The 7,976-nt window shown below is 36.8% G+C and overlaps 1 non-coding gene across 1 annotated transcript; it reads right to left on the bottom strand.

Annotated features, from left to right (window-relative positions):
* Positions 1–2,054: 2,054 nt before the first annotated feature.
* On the bottom strand, positions 2,055–2,161 carry LOC121215803 (small nucleolar RNA R71). The gene has a single exon (XR_005911776.1). It is a non-coding gene; the product is annotated as a small nucleolar RNA R71 (small nucleolar RNA).
* Positions 2,162–7,976: the final 5,815 nt, after the last annotated feature.

Below are 7,976 nucleotides of genomic sequence, written 5' to 3'. Positions count from 1 at the left end.
TCTACCATAAAACATCAAAATAAACACATTTCACCTATGGGTATTTTTCCAAATATAAACCCTAGGTTAAATTATTGCTAGAATAAGCTAAATTAAGCTACCTAGACTTCAAAAACTTAAAGAACATTAAAAACGAGCTTGAAATCACTTACTATGGAGCTTGGAAGCTTGAAACCCTAAACATGGCTTCCCCTTTGCTATTGTCGTTCATCATGGAGAAGACGAACAAATTTTTGGCTATTTTGGTCTTTTTAATTCTTTTAATTACTAAATGACCAAAATTCCCCCAACTTAAAAATATCCTATTTCACTTATCTCTTGTCCATTTTTGTCCAACAAGTTAACCAATGGTCTAATTACCATTTAAGGACCTCCAATTTAATATTTCATAACAATTGGACACTTCTAACATTAGAACTCAACTTTTGCATTTTTTTATAATTTAGTCCTTTTGGCTAAATTGAGTGCCCAAACGTCGAAATTTTTGAACAAAATTTTTACGAAATCATTCAGTGAAATTGTAGACCATAAAAATATAATAAAAAATAAATTTTTCCTCGTCAAATTTGTGGTTCCGAAGCCACTGTTCTGACTAGGCCTAAATCGGGCTATTATATTCTTGCATTACAATTGTAAGGTAACTAATGAATTAATTATTTAAACAGATTGAAATTTTAATTAATTGACACAATACTTAATCAGTGCATGTTTAATCATCTAAGGTAGCTGAGGGTTAAATTAGCAACGGTATCTAACGATACATTAGCCTTTCATAACTTGCAAGATTATTGTGGTTAAACTGTTTCAAGGTAGAAATACATTGTTACCTCATGTAATATTTTATGTACTTATAAGATTGAATTAATTTTTTGAATTGGCATAGGGATATGTACAAGAGATTATTTTAATCTCACAAGTATATATGTGCATTAACACATTTGCTTATTAAAACTTGTTGTATCGGTTGAATTGACATAGAGATATAATCAATAGATAAATGGATTTGGTAGGTAAGTATGTTCATAAGTTAGCAAATTACCGAGTTGCCGTGAATTTATTCGTAACAACATGATCATGAGTTTAATAATTCTAAGTTAAGAAATGTAATTAATCTAACACAATTATGTCATATTGATTAAAATCATCTTTTGAAATCGTGCGTTGGAACTTTTATTTTATTTTTATTTATTTTACTTAATTAAAATCCTAGTTTTTAATCACCTCCTCAAATCAAAATATTTTTCTTTACCAAAGTGTTTTTTGAAATTGCATTCATAAATAATTATTTTCACAGTCCCTGTGGGTACGATAACTCGACATTTACTTGTCACTTTATTACTTGTTGCAATTCTGTACACTTGCACATTTCCGTCGTTCCATGTTTTTAGCACCATTGCCGGGGACTGTTTTAAAAAGTCATTATTTGTGAATTTGTTAATTTTGCATTTTGGCTTATTTTTCGGTTCAATTTTAACTTAATTAATTTTTTTTGTTTATTTCAGGTGTTTATGAGTGTAGACCAAATTATCGATTTAATCCCCATAGACCCTGAGATTGAAAGAACTTATCGACAACGAAGAAGACAAGCAAGTTAGAGAAGGACCGAAGAGGTGAACTTCGAAAATTTGATTCAAGGAAATGGAACAAGCCTTTCTCAAAATCCTATCCTTATCGCTGATGATAGGGATAGAGCTCTAAGACGGTATGTCGTGCCAATGTTTCATGATCTTAATCCTGGTATTTGGAGACCCGAAATCGAGGTACAATAGTTTGAGCTGAAGCCAATCATGTTCCAGATGCTTCAGATAGTCGGCTAATTCAGTGGAATGCCTATCGAAGATCCTCACCTGCACTTAAGACTGTTCATAGAGGTGAGCGATTCTTTCAAGTTAGCCGGAGTACATGAAGATGCACTACGATTGAAGCTGTTCCCATATTCGCTAAGGGACAGAGCTTGAGCCTAGTTGAACTCCTTACCACCAAAGTCAATTTCCACATCGAAAGAGTTAGCAGAAAGATTCCTAATGAAGTATTTCCCGCCTAGCAAGAATGATAAGTTGAGGAACAAGATCACTACTTTCCAACAAATGGATGATGCGTCCTTGTACGAGGCATGGGAAAGGTACAAAAAATTATTACAGAAATACCTTCATCACAGAATACCACATTGCATCGAACTTGAGACGTTTTATAATGGTCTCAATGCTCACACGAAGATGGTAGTGGACGCTTCTGCTAATGGTGCTCTCCTTTCTAAGTCTTATAATGAGGCTTATGAAATCATTAAGAGGATTGCTAGCAATAATGATTAATGGCCAACCAATCGAGCAGCTTTAGGAAGACGAGCCACTGAAATACATGAAGTAGACACTTTCACTTCACTCGCATTTCAAGTATCCTCGATTTCCTCAATGCTTAAAAATTTTACCACTAATAGGTTTTATAATTTTGCAGCATAGCCATCGAATCAATTTGAAAATGTAGCCTATGTCTATTGTAGGGAAGAACATCTGTTCGAAGAATGTCCATTGAACCCAGAATTCGTGTATTACATGGGTAACCAGAACCAAAACCGAGGAAGGCAAGGACTACAATGTAATTCCTATAACCCATCGTGGAGAAACCACCCTACTTTCTCCTGGATTAACCAAGGGGCTGGACCTAGTAACACATACGCCCAACCTAGAGTGACCCAACCACCTACTTTTACCCAACAAGTTCAGAAAAAACCTCAAGTTGAACCATCCAATGGCTTGGAAAACTTGTTGAAGGCATACATAGCCAAGAATGATGCCTTAATCCAAAGCTAAGCGGCTACATTGAAAAACCTGGAAAACCAAATGAGCTAGCTTGCAACTGAACTCAAAAATCAACCATAAGGTGCTTTACCTAGTGATACGGAGAATTCGAGGAATCCAGGGAAGGAGCATGCAAAGCGTTGACATTGAGGAGTGGAAAGACATTAGAGCCCAACACCGTTGAAGTTGAAGAGGAGCCAGTTGATGCTCAAGACTTAGAGGAAGTTCAACTGAGTGTTGAAATTTCAATTTCACCGAAACCAGAATCTGTAAAACCCGATAAGGTAATTTCTGAACCAATCAATTGTAATAAACTAACAACTCTGTTAGATACAGAATTGCCAAAGAAAATGAATCAACCAGTTCCAGTAAAGAAGGCTCCACCACCCTACCCTTAAAGACTTCAGAAGCAGAAGTAGAAAGTTCAATTCAAGAAGTTCCTAGACGTACTTAAGCAACTTCATATCAACACCCCGTATGTTGAAGCACTTCAACAAATACCGAACTACGACAAGTTCATGAAGGATCACCTGTCAAAAAAAAGGAAGACTAGGAGAATTTGAGATGGTAACCCAGATGAAGGAATGGAATGCATATCTTCAAGACAAACTACCCCCAAAGTTGAAGGATCCTTGATGCTTTACCATACCTTGCAACATTGGAGAAACATATTGCGGTAAGACACTATGTGATTTGGGTGAGAGTATCAAGTTGGGGATAGGTGAAGTTAGACCTACTATGGTTACACTTCAATTAGCAGAGCGATCCTTAGCGCACCTAGAAGGAAAAATCGATGACGTATTGGTATGTGTAGACAAATTTATTTTTCCTGCTGACTTCATCATTCTAGACTTTGAATCAGACAAAGAAGTGTCAATCATCCTAGGAAGGCCTTCCCTAGCAACTGGAAGGACCCTTATTGATATGCAGAAGGGCGAGCTTACTATACATGTTCAGGATGATTAGGTAACATTTAATGTTTTTAAGTCTATACGATTTTCTAACACAATTGATGATTGTTCTGCAGTATCTAATTTAGAGGAATTAATCATGGAAAAGGAACTCAACTATGTTGAGGACCCGTTGGAACAAATTTTGACATCAAACCCTCCAAGTGATGAAAAGAATGATGAATACTTAGCTTTGCTAGAAGCTAATCAAAGAGGATTTAATCCGCAATCCTACTTTGAATCTTTAGAGTTAGAGAATAGGGATTATGCCCAACCAAAAGTGTCAATCGAGAAGCCACCTAAATTAGAACTGAAGATACTTCCCTCACATTTAAAATATGTTTATTTAGGTAACGCTTCTACTTTGCCAGTGATTGCTTCAGCGGAGTTAACCATTGAGAAAGAAGAGAAACTCATCCTAGTATTGAAACAATTCAAGAAGGCTATCAGATAGACCATAGCTGGTATTCGTGGTATTAGTCTGTCTGTATGCATGCACAAGATCATCCTGAAAGATGGAAAAGAAATGACGATTGATGGACAACGAAGACTGAACCCCATCATAAAGGACGTGGTAAAGAAAGAAATCATCAAGCGGTTAGATGCGGGTATAGTTTACCCCATCTCAGACAGTTCGTGGGTAAGTCTGGTCTAGTGTGTGCCAAAGAAAGGAGGTATTACGGTCATTGAAAATGAGAATAACGAGTTGATACCAACTGGAACGGTTATAGGATGGAGAATTTGCATCGATTATCAGAAGCTGAACAAGGCGACTAGAAAAGATCACTTTCCTTTGCCGTTTTTGGACCAAATACTAGATAAACTTGCAGGGCGAGATTATTACTATTTTCTTAATGGATACTCGGGGTATAATCAGATTACAGTAGTACCGAAAGATCAACACAAAACAACATTCATTTGCCCGTACGGTACATTTGCATTTAGGCACATGCCATTTGGTTTATGTAATGCACCTACTACATTTCAAAGATGTATGATGTCTATTTTTACTGATATGGTTGAGAAATACTTGGAAGTCTTTATGGATGATTTTTTAGTATTCAGAGATACATATGATGATTTCCTAGCCAATCTAGCCAAGGTACTAAGGCGATGCGAAGAAACAAATCTCGTACTGAACTGGGAAAAGTGCCATTTCATGGTATGAGAAGGTATTGTTCTAAGGCATCGGATAACGTGACATAGAATCGAGGTAGATAAAGCAAAGGTAGATGTTATTGAGAAACTCCCACCTCCAACATCTGTAAAGAGTGTTAGGAGCTTTTTGGGCCATGCCGGTTTCTATCAAAGATTTATAAGGACTTCTTCAAAATTGCTAAACCATTATACAAATTATTAGAGGACACGATGTTCAAATTAGATGAGGAGTGCTTAAGAGGTTTCAAATATTTGAATAGTCGATAGGTTTCGGCACCCATAATAGTCACACCAGACTGAGATTTTCCATTTGAATTGATGTGTGACGCAAGTGACTTCGTGATAGGAGCTGTCATGGGCCAGCAAAGGAACAAATTTTTTCATCCCATCTACTATGAAAGTCGGACTCTGACAGGAGATCAACTGAATTATAGGGTAACAGAGAAAGAGTTACTTGCTATGTGTTTGCTTTTGACAAGTTTCGATCTTATCTTGTAGGTACCAAAGTGATTGTCTGTACGGGCCATTCGAAAATTAAGTATTTACTTGCCAAGAAATATGCTAATCCGAGAATGATCCGATGGGTACTTCTACTTTAGGAGTTTGATCTAGAAATTCAAGATCGAAAGGGAGTAGAAAACCAAGAAGCAGACCACTTGTCCAGATTGGAGCCACAAAAAGGGAATTGTCCACTTATACCCATTTAGGAGACATTTCTAGATGAACACATACTGAAAGTAAATCATGTCCATAATACCCCTTGGTTTGCTGATATTGCTAACTATTTAGCTTGTGGTTTGATGCCGATTGATAAGACATATCATCAAAAGATAAAGTTTCTTCACTATGTGAAGTACTATTTCTAGGAAGAACCATACATGTTTAAAAAATGTACAGGTCAAATGATCAGGAGATACGTGGTAGAAGATGAATTACATAAGATTCTATGTCATTGCCACTCAACTCCGACTGGGGGACATTTCAGAGGCACACGTACTGTGGCCAAAGTATTGCAAGCTGGATTCTTTTGGCCAACACTACTCAAAGACACATATGCATACGTAAAGAGTTGTGATTGATGTCAAAGGGTTGGAAACATCATCAACAGAAATGAGATGCCCTGAACAAATCATTGAGGTAGGATTATTCGATGTTTAGGGTATTGAGTTTCTCAGTCCTGTCCCTCCATCTTTCAGTCATAAGTACATATTGGTAGCAGTAGACTATGTGTCTAAGTAGGTTAAGGCAGAGGCATATCCGACGAATGATGCTAAGATTGTGATGAAGTTTTTTCAAACGCACGTGTTCACAAGGTTTGGAACCCCGAGATCTATCATCAGTGATGAAGGGTCCCATTTTGTGAACAGATGGTTGAAATGGTTACTCGACAAACATGGAGTGGAGCATAAGATTGCCACAACTTACTATCCGCAGACGAATGGGCAAGCGAAACTGGCAAAAAAAGAGATCAAAGGCATACTTGAGAAGGTAGTTTTCCCGAATCGATGAGATTGATCCAAACTATTGGACGATACGTTATGGGCCTGCAGGACAGCATACAAGACACCTTTAGGGATGTCACCCTATAGATTGGTCTTTGGGAAAGCTTGTCATCTACCCTTGGAGTTAGAACACAAAGCTTACTAGGCTCTCCAACAACTCAACTTGGATCTTAAGCTTGCTAAAGAGAAACGGATGCTCCAACTCAACGGGTTAGAAGAATTCTGAATGTTCTCATACAAGAATGCCAAATTACTCAAGGAAAGGCTTAAGAGATGGCATGACAAGCACATTCGAGGTCGAGAATTTGAAGCAGGTCAGGAAGTCTTGTTATTCAATTCCAAATTAAGGTTCTTTCCAGGTAAGTCAAAATCACATTGGTCCGGTCCATTTACGATTCACCAAGTTTATCCATATGGAGTTGTCGAACTTCAAAGTAAGGGAGGGAATGTTCGAGTTAATGCTCAATGCTTAAACATTACTAGGGGGATAAAATTGAACGGGATGAAATCTCGTTCATTTTATCAGATATTTAATTTTTCTTGTTTTTATTTTTAAAATAAATTGATTTAGGGTATATTTTTGGGATTAGTATGTTTAAATAAATTCTGTCTAAGAGATTGGAACTTAAGCGGGAATGCTTGTGACCCCTCCAATCTTTCCTGGGAATTGATTTTAACATAATCTTCCGAGAAATTATTCCGTAAATGACAATAAATTTTTAGTTTTTCAAATAAAAGGTTCAATTTTGATCCAAGTTTTAATTGCAACTCAATTTCAAATTTTCTTTAAGTCTAGGTACTTAATTGAACTATTTTCAAAATTTGGTTGCTCTTTTTGTAAATACTAAAAATTAGATGTCTCTTTTTATAAATATTTTCAAAAGGCATCTAGAATAAATGTTTTTAATTTAATTTAATAAATAAGATGATAATCATTAATATATAATTATATATATATATTATAATTATATTAATTATTATCAACTTTGCATAGAATTAATATTAGTTTAAATTTGATTATATTTTATTTAATAAGTATTTATTTTTAATAAATAAATAGCAAATAATAATGATTAATTGCTGACTTTATGTAGAATTAGAACTTGAAATATCTTAATTATTAAATTGTTCTAAGAATTCTAATTAAATTCCTACTCCCTTCACTATAAATTTCACCCATCTTTTCCATTTTTTTCACTCATCCCTCCATCAATCCTAGCATCCAAAACCCACCAAGTACTAAATCACCTGGTGCCAAACTCTCTAGCCACAACACTGCCCAGCTCCACACACCACCTTCACGCCTAGCAACAGCCCCAGTTGGCTAGCAGCCATGCACACACCAGCAGCTCACGCCGCTACTATTGCTCGTGCCAGACCTGCTCTCATGAATCTACTCACACACGCCAACAACCATTCAGCTTGATTCTTGTCGCTGCACCTACCCGCACGTCTAGCTCCAATTGCCTCCACACCAGCTTGCGCGCCTAGCAGCTCGCCAAGCCTACTCGACGCACCTGACTACTGCCCACTCTCCTGCATCCATGCGGCACATGCATGCCTTGCGG

This window comes from Gossypium hirsutum, chromosome D03 (assembly GCF_007990345.1).
Source record: "Gossypium hirsutum isolate 1008001.06 chromosome D03, Gossypium_hirsutum_v2.1, whole genome shotgun sequence".
Classification (NCBI taxonomy): Eukaryota; Viridiplantae; Streptophyta; class Magnoliopsida; order Malvales; family Malvaceae; genus Gossypium; species Gossypium hirsutum.
The sequence above is the reverse complement of the archived record's forward strand: the minus strand, read 5'-3'. Positions and strand labels throughout refer to the sequence as shown.